General features: G+C 38.7%; 1 protein-coding gene across 14 annotated transcripts in view; it reads left to right on the forward strand.

Annotated features, from left to right (window-relative positions):
* Window positions 1-13,782, forward strand: part of KCNJ16 (potassium inwardly rectifying channel subfamily J member 16) — a 173,366-nt gene that overhangs the window by 107,109 nt on the left and 52,475 nt on the right. The window contains exons 1-2 of one of the 14 annotated variants that reach the window (XM_045374496.3): window positions 4,103-4,167; window positions 5,443-5,518. The exons of 12 other annotated variants lie outside the window; for them this stretch is intronic. The gene's annotated coding sequence lies outside the window, so the exon portion shown is untranslated. Of the gene's footprint in view, window positions 1-4,102; window positions 4,168-5,442; window positions 5,519-13,782 lie in introns of those variants that run through there. One more of the 14 variants, XM_005584806.5, reaches the window with a different exon arrangement.

Consider the following 13,782-nt stretch of genomic DNA (forward strand, 5'->3'; position numbering starts at 1 on the left):
TTATCTTAAGACAGTAGAGAAAATGACTGGAAATAATTTGACGAAAGAAAATTGAGACTTGTGATTGTTTTTTACTGCCCTCTTTGCACTCTTATTCATAGTATCTACAATAAACCTATATAACTTAAACATCCAGGAAAGATTTTTTTAAGGTATTCTTTCCATTTTCCCCACTCTGGGAGAGATAATGTAGCATGATTCAATGTATCAGATTCTTTCAAATGATACAGCCAATTTCATCCATTTTATTTAAATAATTGTTGAAGTACAGTACATCGTCTTAGGAAAATGCTGAATGGGAATTTTCATTTCAATCTTAGGAAAATTGCTCCTTGAGGAAGAAAATTCAAGTTCGCTCTTTTCCCCCTTTTCCTTCTGCCTCTGATTCCATATGGTCTGAAGGGTTTGAAACACAATAAAACACACAGAGCTCTTCAAGTGATCGAGACACTTCAGAGGAACATTTTGAGAACTGGGATTCTGAAGCAAGAGGACAACTCGGGCACAACCTAGTAAGGCTGTGGTATCAGGGCAGCAAGAGGGTCTTGGGACTCAGGAGAGATGGACGATGGACAGTGATAGGGAAGCTCATTAAGACAGTAAACTGAAGAAAAAGGTGAAGAAACCTCTAAAAGACAAACAGGTTTATTTTCCTAATACGTTTGTTTGCTTAATTCAGAAAAGCATTCATTGCTTAGTATTATTAGTACTGAATTCTAGCTTTCTGTTAGTCACTTGGTTGGACTCAAAGATGAATGAGGGAGTCAAGCATGATGACGCATGCCTATAGTCCCAGCTACTCCGGAGGCTGAAGCGGGAGGATTGCCTGAGTCCAGGAGTTCAAGACCAGCCTGGACAACACAGGAAAACCCCATCTGAAAACACACAAAAATTAAAAATTAAAAAAAAAGATGAATAAGATTTAGTAAGTTCCTACCCATTAATATTTAGAGTTTAGTAAAGGAAATAAAACGTGCAACTAAAAGCTAAAATATATAGAATGAAAAACATAGTGCCTTTAAAGAGTATTATTGTTTATTATTATTTTTGAAATTATTTATTGATATTTATAGTAGGCAAGGAAAGAGTTAGTAAAAGGAATATTGAAGGAAAGATAGGATTTTAAGTCATAGAAATGCAGTTGACTTGGACTTAACGGTGAGAGGAAAATCATTAATCAGAAAAGAGGAACCTTCCTTTGGAGAAGAGTGGATTTTATGGCTTAGCTAGATTTTTTTTCTTATTTTTTTTCTGTAAAGGGCCAGATGCAAAATATTTTAGGCTTTAAGGACCACAGTCTCTGTTGAGGTCTTTTTTTTTTTTTTTTTTTTTTTTTTTTGAGACGGAGTCTCGCTCTGTCGCCCAGGCTGGAGTGCAGTGGCCGGATCTCAGCTCACTGCAAGCTCCGCCTCCCGGGTTCGGGCCATTCTCCTGTCTCAGCCTCCTGAGTAGCTGGGACTACAGGCACCCACCACCTCGCCCGGCTAGTTTTTTGTATTTTTTAGTAGAGACGGGGTTTCACCGTGTTAGCCAGGATGGTCTTGATCTCCTGACCTAGTGATCCGCCCATCTCGGCCTCCCAAAGTGCTGGGATTACAGGCTTGAGCCACCGCGCCCGGCCTCTGTTGAGGTCTTGAAGGTCACTGAATTCTGTTGTGTAATATGAAGCCTTCATTGACAGTAAGTAAAAAAAAAAAAAAAAAAAAAGATAGGCCTGTGTACCAATAAACATGATTTATAGACACAGAAATGTGAATTTCATATTATTTTCATGTCACAAATCTTCTTCTTCTTTTAATTTCCCCCCCACTATTTTTAATTGTGAAAACCATTCTTAGCTTGGAGTTCTTACAAAAACTGGGGGCAAGTCACAGTCTTCCAATGCTGGAGTTAGAGTGTTCTCTCTAATAAGTAACCCCTTTGTACAATGTAACTTCCTCTTAGGCCAATACTGAAATGTCAGAACAGCAATACATTACAGATTATTGAAAAAGACAATTATTTATCACTTAGATTTCTACATTCAAGTAACAAATTCTTGTAATTTGACAAATCTTGAACATGCCACTTCAATTTGCCTCAGTTTCTCTTTCTGTTTGGGGGAGGATTAAAGTTCACAAAAGCTGAACTTCAATGAAGTTAATTTTCAGTTAAGGTAGGCTGAGGAGGCATAGACATGTAACAGAAAAGCCAATCCAGATATCATTTTTATTTATTTGGCTTTAGAAAGTGTTTTTCTACTTACATGTAAGTATGGGTGTGTCTGATATTCTGGGAATTTACTTCAAACAAAGAAATGAAGCCACGCAGTGACGATCTGACTCAGTTGGAGTTGGGAATCCATCCAGTTTCCCCATCTTGCCTCCTATCTTGCTCTTCTCCATGGTCTGTTTTTACGCTGTGTTTAGATGCCTCATCTTCTCAGATCAATCCAAACGCTCACCCACACAAAATCACCTTTCCTGAAATTGTCTTTGCAGAGCAGAGGGAGTCTTGTCAATTTTTGTGTTTTTTGTTTAAAAAGTCTTTTGGGATAGAACTCTAACAAAGTGTGCTGTGCTTTCAAACAAGGCAGTAATCGAGCAGCGTTAAGTGATAATATTGAATAACATCATGGATAAACCACAATGAGAGTTGCTGCAATTGTCATGGAAATGTAGGCATTTGTTTAGTCTTCAATTTATTTTTTTTTAACAGAAAAGGCAACCTCTGTATTCACGGCTTACCTGAGATTTATTGATGACTGAAAAGATAGGTCCTTTGGGGTGTTCAAACTCTTCTGCAGATATTGTGTAAGAAGCTGCAAAACAGGTCTTCCTATCGGAATGTGAATACCTTAGTGACAGCTAAGAGTTTGGAACACGAATTATCTATCTGTGGTAGGTGTTGTTGTTGTTGCTATTATCATCCCCATTGGACAGATGAGAAAATGGAGTAGCAGAAAGGTTAAGCAGCTTCTCAGTGTCACACAGCTAGTAAGTGGTGGTGCCAACATAGAAGTCCACTTCCTCAAGTGTGTATGCTTTAAAAAACGGAAACAAAACTCTAACAGCCCTCAAACAGCAAGAACCTAGAAAAGTCCTCTTAAATTTGCAGTGTTAACCAAGCCTGACGCGGTTCCCTAGATCCCCTGGCTGCCACTGCTCTGTGGAGTAAGGGAAAAAGTAATTCCTTGTTAGCATAACACTTCTGTTGAGCACTCCTGGACACAACTCCCCCAGGTTCTGAAGAGCTTCGGGTGGTTATTTCTTTAGTTCCCTATGGCTGCTTTTCACATTTTCTGGCTCTTTCTCTTGATTGTAGCATTATAAACGTACCTCTTCCTTGATCACTCACTTTTCTACCTTCTGGAGATCACTGACCACATGACCACCTCACCATTTTATTTAACCCATTAGGACTTACTGCCAGGCAAAACCCATACCACAGCGTGCATTGCATTCGCCATCTCAGTCTCTGATTCCTGGCATTGAGGAAAGGAAGACTTTCCAACCCCAGTTTCTGCCATCCATGTTGATTAGTCAGAGGGCTCATCAGCTGTGAACTCCAGTTCTGTGGAACTGTGCAGCACAGGACAAATAACCATTAAAGGTTTGGTAAATAAAAGAATGAATGGATGCTTAACTACCTGTCATTAGCCTGTCTCACTTTTCATCAGCATGCAATCCCAATCCTCAGCTGCTAAGATGTAGACAAACAGTTCTGATGAAAAGGATTTATTTGTACTGTTCCAACAGAGTCTGAAAACTAGCATGGGCATTTCCATAGGTCATCTCTCAACAATCCTGTTTGTAAATATCTGAGTCACTTACTGGCATCGTTGAGCGTATTTCTGGCCCAGCAAATCTTCCTTTGTATCCCTGATCAAGTAAAAACTTGGTCAGGATATACTTGGGTGACCTTCACACTGTACCTCCTCCAGCGGTACAGAGGTGGTGAGGTAATCGCTGCCACAGCTGACTGGCTATGGCTTGCTTGATAAGATGCCAGGGGCTACCTATGTAGATCCCAGGGAGGAACTGTAGGAACAAACCGGTGTCAATGGTTAACCCAGGTTCTTGGTGTCTGGAGCTTTTCTTTCCTTTATTATTAACTAAAGAGCATTCTTACTATTGCCCAGCTGAGAGCACCTAGCTCATAGATTCTCTGTGGGGACAGTGAATAAAGGTAAGTGCTATTATTGCTATGGATACAGCGTCATTCAGTCTATGTTTTGCTCTTGCTGGCATCTGTGTTTGGAGAGCAGCAACGCTCTGTTTCCAGCCAATGTAAATATTAATGATCAATTAAATGCAATGAAGATAATTTAATTTTTTATCCAACTGCTTTAAGTAGGAATCAAGCAGTGTGTCCTTAAATTATTTTGAAGCTTTGGTCAAAAGTAGTCTCACATTGGTGTTTACGGAGTCTGTTAAACAGCCCTTGCCTGCTATTATATTTGTAAATGTCTAAAAGTGGCTTTATTATATTCATACCATATGGAGTATTCTGTCATGTCTTTCAGAACCAGATTATTGCATCTTTATGCACTTATGAACATATAACTGCAAATATTGAAAAATATGTATTTTATGCCCCCTCCCTTAAAACACTCAGAGAAAATATACATTGACTAGTTTTTAGAGTTGTGTATAATCATTGAAAGGAAATAAAAGATCCATTTTTTCTGCATTTATTTTAACATAAATTGAAAGTGAAGAATTTTCTCCTTTTGTTTTCACCTTAATCCCTTTAAAGCTTTTTTTTTTTCTCTTATCAATTAAAATCTTAACATTTTATTTTGAGTATTTATTCAGAAAAGTGTGAGCTTGTAAAAATTTGCTCTCTGGATGCCATGAATTCTCTAACATATATAATTGAACAGTTTCCCTTGTTGTTATATTTAGGTAGTAAATAATAACTTTTCTATAAGCCAGATGAATTGTGATCATGCGTATTATATGGACTGAAAGGTCTTTAGAAAAAGAGTACTAGAGTATTTCTGCTAAATATTACTCCTATGGCTAGTGAGAGCCAGATTCTTAAGAATAAAAAAAATACATGAATGCACCTTTGTTACTTTAGTATGGGAAATGTAGACCAGCCACTCTTTATGTCAGATTTTAACCAATAAAGGAACATGAAGTACCCAAACCACAGCTGTTTTGCAGAATACGTTCAAGGAATTCCTGAAATTCAGCCAAAAAGAATTTAAAAGTGAACAAGGTCCAGAGTTCAATTCAAGTCAAAAGCAAGAGAGAAAGAGAAAGAGAGAGAGAGAGAGCTTGAGTAACTAAGAGATGTAATCCTGCTTAAGTTTATTTTTAGAACATGATAATTGTGATAAATCTAAGATTATTAGTCTCATACACAACAGGACCCTGATAACATTTGAAACTGGAAGAAAAGACTGCATTGGGAGGGGAATGCAATATTTGATTTTGATATGTTTTTCTCAACAAGAATTTCAACTTGGGAGAGAACAAGAGTCTTCGAGGATATTGAAAAATACGTGTTTCTTCTATTATATAGCTTAGTGGTGAGTACAAGTTAAGACTTGGATATAAATTAATTGAAAATTAGAAATGGAAAAAAATGTATAATTTGAGGCAAAATATGTAAAGGGCATTGAAATCAATATTTGGCACCAAAACAATCCAGGTATTCTCTTTGTTAAATTAGTAAAGCCCACCACTTGTCCTTATGTAAGAACTTGAGTTCCAGCAGAAGAAGATCATTGGGAGCCATTTTCAAAGCTACCTCCCAACATTTTCCATTGATAAATGGAATGTCAAAGAAGTCTTCACTAAGGGGGTGATATTTAGCCAAAGACCTGGAGGTGGCAAGGAAGTGAGCCATGTAGAATCCTTGGAGAAGAGCAGTTCAGGCAGATGGAACAGCCCTAAAGCTGAGGTGTGCCTGGCAAGTTAACAAAACAGCAGAGGCCAGTGTGGCTGAAGCAAAATTGCAGGAGTGAGAGTAGCAAGGAATCCGTGAGGTCATTTAGATGTGCCATAATTTTTACCAATACAGATATGATTCTGCAAGCTACAAGTGTCAGAGAAGGTTTTGGAGGTTAGAAAAGACCATGGGAAGTGTAGATTTAGACAGGTGGAGAGATAGGAGTATTGTGGATGACAGGCTGATGATAGAAGTGAACAAATATAGATGTGAGAATGAGCAGAATTAGCGTAAGCATGAGAGCAAATGAAGACAGGCTCCTCCAGTGTACCCAATGGAGTAAAGAAAAAGGTTTCTGAACATCAAGGCTGTGCTGAGGCTAAGAACATGCTCACCAACATGAAACTTGTAAGGGAAACACAAATCTCAACACAGAAGCCAGGCCCTCTGTAGCTCAAACCAGATGTTGTCAAGAGACAGGCAACTAAGAAATCTAAGTAAAAGTAGATTTTATGTACAGTAAAAAGAATTAGAAGTCTTTCTCCAAATGCTTCTTTCCTTATTAGGTGTTTTTTTGTTTTTGTTTTTGTTTTTTCCTTGAATTTTGGTGAGTCCATCCATCAGCTTTGGCATCTCCAAATGGTCCCCTTGCTGGAAACCATGGTAATAAGGACTCATCTTCTGAAATGTCTATGGGAAGTGAAAGTAAACTCAAATAGCTGATTCTTGGATAAATTTTTTAGGCCCAAAGTCCCAGCTTCAGAAAAACAAAATGATGGTTTATCTGAAATGCATTGCATGAGGTACTCTGAAATGCATTGCATGAAGAATGCTTTCCTGTACAAAGATAGTTACATTTTGCTTTCTTAGCTGGTTAGCCTCTGCAGACCAGGAGGAGAATTCTTTTTATCATTATGCTTTAGGCCCTATGGACTCTAGGCTTTGCAGTTCTTTCACTCTGTTAAGCACAAGGGGTGGATGACTTTATTTTTTGTATAGCTGCTTTTAAATGAAAAAGATAGGATCAGATTTTTTCCCTCACCTTGCTCCAGAAAGTTCTACTCTGAAATCAAGGATTTGGATGCAAAACATAACATTCTAATAGAGGCTTCTCACTATTAAATGCAACTTTTACCAGCTACCGTGGCTCTGCATTCTCCCCCTCCTAAAACTAGATCTGAAACTGCTGACAGGTGTATAAGAAAATTTTAAAAACTCAATCATCTGGGGAAGAAACAGTCCCAAATTAGATCTGTCCAACAACTCCGCATAAAAAAGGTGATTTTTACCTTATCATGTTCCAGAAAGATCACCTCCATTCCTAATTTTATTTTCCTTATACAAAAATAGCTTTAAAGACTCCAAGTGGTTACATGGCTTCAGATTGTATTTTGTAAGATTTGCTCTCCTTTTAAGTGAGAAACAAATATTCAGTTATCTTTTTTTTTTTTTAAGAAAAATGTGTGTTCTAGCAAACATGACCAAAAACACTTCTTATTTAGGTAAATTTTAATTTTTTATTATATCCCATTTTAAATCAGAGCCATGTTCTCACGCAATCAATAAACATTTATTAAGTGCCACTGTACTGGACAGTCTGGGGACAAAGATAACAAAGACCTGGTCCCTGCCCCAAGCCTGGCAGAAAAAGGCATGTCTGTAAATAATTAAGAGCCATGCAGTGATCCAGCACCATCATAACCTAAGGTACAATTAGCACACCAACCAATTGAACTTTTTTCCAGGAAGGCAAGAGGATGATAGCCAGGTTTGAGGCAGGTTAATATTGTCCTGGGCATGCTTGTGGAATTAAGAACTTTTAGGCCGGGCGCGGTGGCTCAAGCCTGTAATCCCAGCACTTTGGGAGGCCGAGACGGGCGGATCACGAGGTCAGGAGATCGAGACCATCCTGGCTGACATGGTGAAACCCCGTCTCTACTTTAAAAATACAAAAAAAAAACTAGCCAGGTGAGGTGGCGGGCGCCTATAGTCCCAGGTACTCGGGAGGCTGAGGCAGGAGAATGGCGTGAACCCGGGAGGCGGAGCTTGCAGTGAGCTGAGATCCGGCCACTGCACTCCAGCCTGGGCGGCAGAGCGAGACTCTGTCTCAACAACAAAAAAAAAAAAAAAAAAAAAAAAAAAAAAAAAAAAGAACTTTTAGACACTGAAATACCATTTTCACTATGAACTCTATTACAAGATTTTCCACTGTCAGCAACTCTGACAGTTCTCTTAAAATGGTCTTTTTCTTCTCCTAACGTTTGGTTATTAGTCAAGGATCTCTAGAGAAACAGAAGAAACAGGATACAGGAGAGCAAGAGGGAGAAAAACACAGAGAGATCTTAAGGAATTGGCTAAAGCAATTATGGTGGCTGGCGAGTATGAAATCTGTAGGGCGGGCTGGTAGAAATTCTAGTACGAGTTGACATTGCAGTAGTGAGTTCAAATCTGCAGAGTATGCCTGAATAGGAAACTTGGACGGAATTTGTATGTTACACTTTTGAAGCAGACCTCCTTTCCCAGGCTCTTACGGGTTGCAACCGATTAGATAAGACCCATCTACATGATGGAGGATAATAATCTGCTTTTCTGAAAGTCTACAGATGAGAAATGTTCCTCACATCTAATATGTATCTTCCTAGCAATATCCAGATGGGTGTTTTATCAAACAACTGGGTACCATAGCCTAGCTAAGTTGACACATAAAATTAAACATCACGATAACAGAATCCAACTTCATCCTGATTGTCTTTTGCCATCCAGTTATTAGACATTATATGTTTCAAGCTTCCATTTCTGTAAGAGAAATTAAGAATCATACTTTAGTAATCATATAAATATTAAATTTCATAAAATGGAGCTGCCTAAAAATGCCATCATTTGCGTATGGAAGCATCCATTAATTTAGTACAGCATTTTTATTTTATGATTTATTTTTATTTTTTTTTAGATGGAGTCTCACTCTATTGCCCAGGCTCGAGTGCAGTGGCACGATCTCAGCTCACTGCAACCTCCGCCTCCCAGGTTCAAGCAATTCTTTTGCCTCAGCTTCCCAAGTAGCTGGGATTACAGGCACCCACCACCACGCCCGGCTAATTTTTGTATTTTTAGTAGAAATGCGTTTTCACTGTGTTGGTCAGGCTGGTCTTAAACTCCTAGCCTCAAGTAACCCACCCACTTCAGCTTCCCAAAGCGCTGGGATTACAGGTGTGAGCTACCACATCTGGCAATACAGCATTTTTAATGCTATGGCTTTTTTGTAATGCAACTTGGTTAGAGAGAAAATGATTTTTTTTAATTGAGGTAAAGAGTAAGTTATTTTTGAGACACTGTGACATTGCTTCCTCTTCCATTAAAATCACTATCCATATCATATATTTTGGCTGTTATGTAATTTCCTCCATGTTTCCATGCAGTTCACATGTATGAGTCCTGCCTCTGAATAACTGTGTTTACAGTAGTAGCAACATACCAAGATCTCTGAGAAACCATGAGAATAACATCGTATACCTTTTAGAAGCATTAATTTCACTCAATAACTTGGATGGGGAGTAAAAGAACTAAGTAATTTTACTGATAAACACTTTAAAAATTATTTTCATAATGCAGGTATGAATATACATCCAACAGTAAATATATCTTTATATTTAAGACTAAAATAAAAAATATCATAAGACTGTGGAATATTTTGAGCTCAGGCACAGTCATTTGTCCTATATCCTCAAATACTCCCGGATTTCGGGTAGTAATAGGGGTAATGTACTCATTTCTCTTCTGCTTTGAAAGGTTTATTTTTTCTAATGGAAAATTTTGAGAAGTACTATTAAAGGATGAATTTTGTGAGGGAAAATTCCTGGGTTTGGTTAGTACTTGATTAGTTAGTTGGCTCTGCCCCAGAAAAATATCTGCTCACCCACAAACTTGGCCAGTCTTTTCACAACTATGCACTCTCCTCATCTCATGTGAGGCTGAGCCGAACAATGGGTAATTCAGGACATTCTATCTCTACTTTGGGAAAATAATCTAAAGTAAGCTCACATAACAAGGTACCTGGCCTAATGGCTGGACCACAAAATTGTTTGCTAGATCTCTGATTCAAGGTTTTCCTATACTGAAGACAGCACATAGGGTCTGCTAAACTAGGAGTTAGTAACTCTCACCAGTCAGCAAGCGCAAGGCACACTTAGCCATATCTGATGAATGAATTTGGTTCTTAGCTGACCTGTTAGTGTTCTTGCAGTCTGTTATTGAGTTCTATTTATTTATTTTATTGAGAAAGCAAAATCCTTCCCAGACTTGCAACCAAAATTTGGGAAAGTGCCAGAGTGTTAGAGATGATGAGTTATGCACCAGGACTGTCATATCAAGAACCCTCTTTATTTTTCAACTTGCCTTTCATTTGGATCAGAATTGAGCCAATTTGTGGGTGGTTCAACCTCACGCCCAAGGAGTACGTGGTGTGGCTAATTTGAACAAATTATCTAAGCCTTATGATTTACACACATTTAAATTTAGGCTTTATGGGAATAGGAGGTGGTTTCATTTCCTCATGACTAAAATTTTATTTAACTGTATTAGATAACAATATGGAGCTGAAGATAAGATTAGGCCATTTGCGCTTGGAGGTTAAAAGCTAAAGAAACATTCAGAGAGAAAAAACTAAACAAAGCAAATCACAGACCCAAACAAAACCAAACAGAAGCAAAATGCACTTTCCACACACAGGAATCAAGTACAATAGAAATCAGGACAATGTTTGTATGCATTATATTGCTGTAGGCAGAATATTGTTTGTGTGTTTCTGCACTATTGAGTTAGCTTATCCCTGTTTTTGCTCTTGTAAGCAGTGGGTACTGTTTCTCGAGTTGTGTATGGAATTTAGTTGTGCTCTGTTGGGGCAGCTTGTGCATCAGAAGCACAGGGGTACAGAGTTAGCAGAGTTAACAGGTGAGAGGGAGAAGTCCAAAATTGTGTCCTCGAGACGTTAGTTGTTCAGAGTCACTATGCTCTGTATGTGCATGTGTGTGTTTCTGTAAAATAAGTGTCTGTGTTAATTATTCACAAAGTAATACCATGATAATTGCTATACCATTAATACAATATTGTGGACCTGGTTATTTTAGACATCGAAATAGTAGCATTCAGTGACCATGCTGCCACTCAGTAAACAGAAGGTTGTTGTCTTTTGCACTTTGGCTTCATGAATTGAGCAAATGTTCTTTCCTTTCTTCTAGGTAGAGATGCAGTGTGACTCATTCTATTGGCCAGTAGGGCATGTAAAGATTAGTCCATCAGCTCCCTGACATTGGGGAAATCAAAGCCTAGCAAAGGAAGCCACTCACAGAAAAAATAACTGTGCCTGGGAAATCAAGGGAAGTTTTATTGTGGAAGTAATACAGTACTTAGGTTTTAGCTAGAAGGAAGAAAAGTTGTCTGCCTATTTATAAAGAGCCTAACAGACTTGGGGAAATGTGAGAAGTTCAGTGTTCAGAGTGTAAGGTTTTTGGTGTGAAGATAAAAGCAGAGTGGCAGGGGGTGAAATGGAATACAAAAGTGAGTATGACCTAGGGAGTAACTTAAATGGGAGAATGTTTTTAGTGTCCATTTCTAGGCCCCCAAATCACTTGAAACTATAGTTCTAATACTGAACTCTTTCCCAGTTACCTGGGACTGATTCTAGAGAGGAGAATTTAATTGAACATGTGGAGAGCAGAGAAGAGATAAAAGAAGCTAGTTAGTGTTTTCCTACTTATCAAAGACCCTTGGTTCAGAGGTAAGGTAGGTATTTCCAAGAAATGGAACTACAACTAACACCAAAAACACGGTAATTGCTTGTCAAGGCTCTCCCCTCTTTTGAAGTTGCCCATTCCCTGTGCTTTATACATTGGTATTAACTTGCTGCCACTGTCTTTATGGAGTCGGTGGCCGGAACATCTTTTCACGCCTGGATGGAGTGCTTAAGATTGTAGCAGAAATTCACCTACAAAGACTCGCTTCTTCTCTATACTGGGGGATAAGTAAGATAGACTAAAAGAGGCATTTGTGGATCCGTAGAAAGAACACTGGGCCCAAAGTCAGGAGTTGCTGTCTTCCTATTATTATACATTTATTATTATCTGAAAGTCAGTAATGCTCCATCATCAGTTTCTTCACCTATAAAATAAAGCTATTTCCCTCATTCATTTACACATTCCCTCAACAAACAGTTAATAGGTTCGAACAGTCAAGGTTTGATTAGAGAAGCAGAACTGCTTGGAGAATATGTATATCTATTATTGAGATGGAATCTTGCTCTGTTGTCCAGGCTGGGGTGCAGTGGCATGATCTCAGCTCACTGCAACCTCCACCTCCCAGGTTCAATCAATTCTCTTGCCTCAGCTTCTCGAGTAGCTGGGATTATATATATTATATATATTAAATATGTAAAGAGACATATAATATAATATATATAGCAGGTGAAAAGGAGAAGTCCAAAATGGTGTGTGTATATATCTATATGTTATATATATGTATTAGATATATACTATATAGACATAGAGTTATGATCAACCTGTATTGTATGTATGTGTGTATATATATACATATACACATATGGATGTGTATAGCCATGTGCTGCACAATGACAGTTTGTTCAATGATGGGGTGCATACATGATGGTGGTCTCATAAGATTTTAAAGCCGTATTTTTACTGTACCTTTTCTATGTTTAGATAACACAAATACTTACCATTGTGCTACAACTGTGTACAACATTCAGTACAGTCACATGCTGTCCAGGCTCGTAGCTTAGGAGTAACAGGCTATACCATACAGCCTAGGTGTGTAGTAGGTTATACCATCTAGGTTTGTGTATATACACTCTGTGATGTTCAAACAGCATCAAAATTGCCTGATGATGCATTTGACAGAATATATCCTCATTGTTAAGTGACACACAACTCTGTGTGTGTGTGTGTGTGTGTGTGTGTGTGTAAAACATATCCTAAAAATTTGACTTTATGCAGTTGGTCACATAAAGTCATCCCTGTGTCTGGCACTGGAGTCTGAATTGTAGGGCAGGCAGCTGGAAGGACATAGGGGTGTGAAGTGGAGGAAGATACCACATTGAAACCAGTGAGGATTAGCTAGAAGCCAACAGGATGAAATGAAGCCCATGTTGGTGTCCCATGGCTTTCGAGCCTCCAACCGGATAACAGGGGTGGCCAGCAGCACAGTACCCTCCCTCTGTAACACGGGAGCCATAGAAACTGAAAGAGGAGAGCAGCAGGATGTGTAGGCACAGTGGGCTCACCTGCCAATCCATAATGTGTGCCAGTGTATCAGTGACAAACTGCGCGGGTCACCTGAGCACCTCGTGCATTACAGTGACTTGTTGTGAAAAGAATTGGCTACTGGTTCACTTCCACTTTACGTAAGTCCTGCAAAATGACTCCCATGGTCTGAAACTATGAAGGGAATGGAATTCTGAGACATGTAGTCTCAGTTAGTTAAACTGGTGCAATCCAAGTATACCACCTCTGACATGTCCATTCAGAATATGAAACAAATGAAAGAGACATAGTTCCTGCCATCAAAGAGTACACTAAGTGGTAGGAGAGAGTCATAATCCACCTGATGCGTGTTGTGATAGAATGGCTTGCTTCTTTAACACACATAAAATGAGATTAATACACACAAACGAGCTTTGGAAGTGTTAAACTTTTAATAATTTTTCAGTCTCATGTTGACTATCTGATGTTTGATTACCTCTATTTTTTAAAAGCAAAACACAAAGGAATCCATTCATGGTAGACATTTTAATAAGTTTGAATTCTGTAAGATTCCCTGGTCTTTGCTTCATTTCCTTCGGTAGAGCAGTGGTGCTGAATGGATAGCAACCAGGTCCCCTACACTAACCCCAAT

Source organism: Macaca fascicularis, chromosome 16, assembly GCF_037993035.2.
Source record: "Macaca fascicularis isolate 582-1 chromosome 16, T2T-MFA8v1.1".
NCBI lineage: Eukaryota > Metazoa > Chordata > Mammalia > Primates > Cercopithecidae > Macaca > Macaca fascicularis.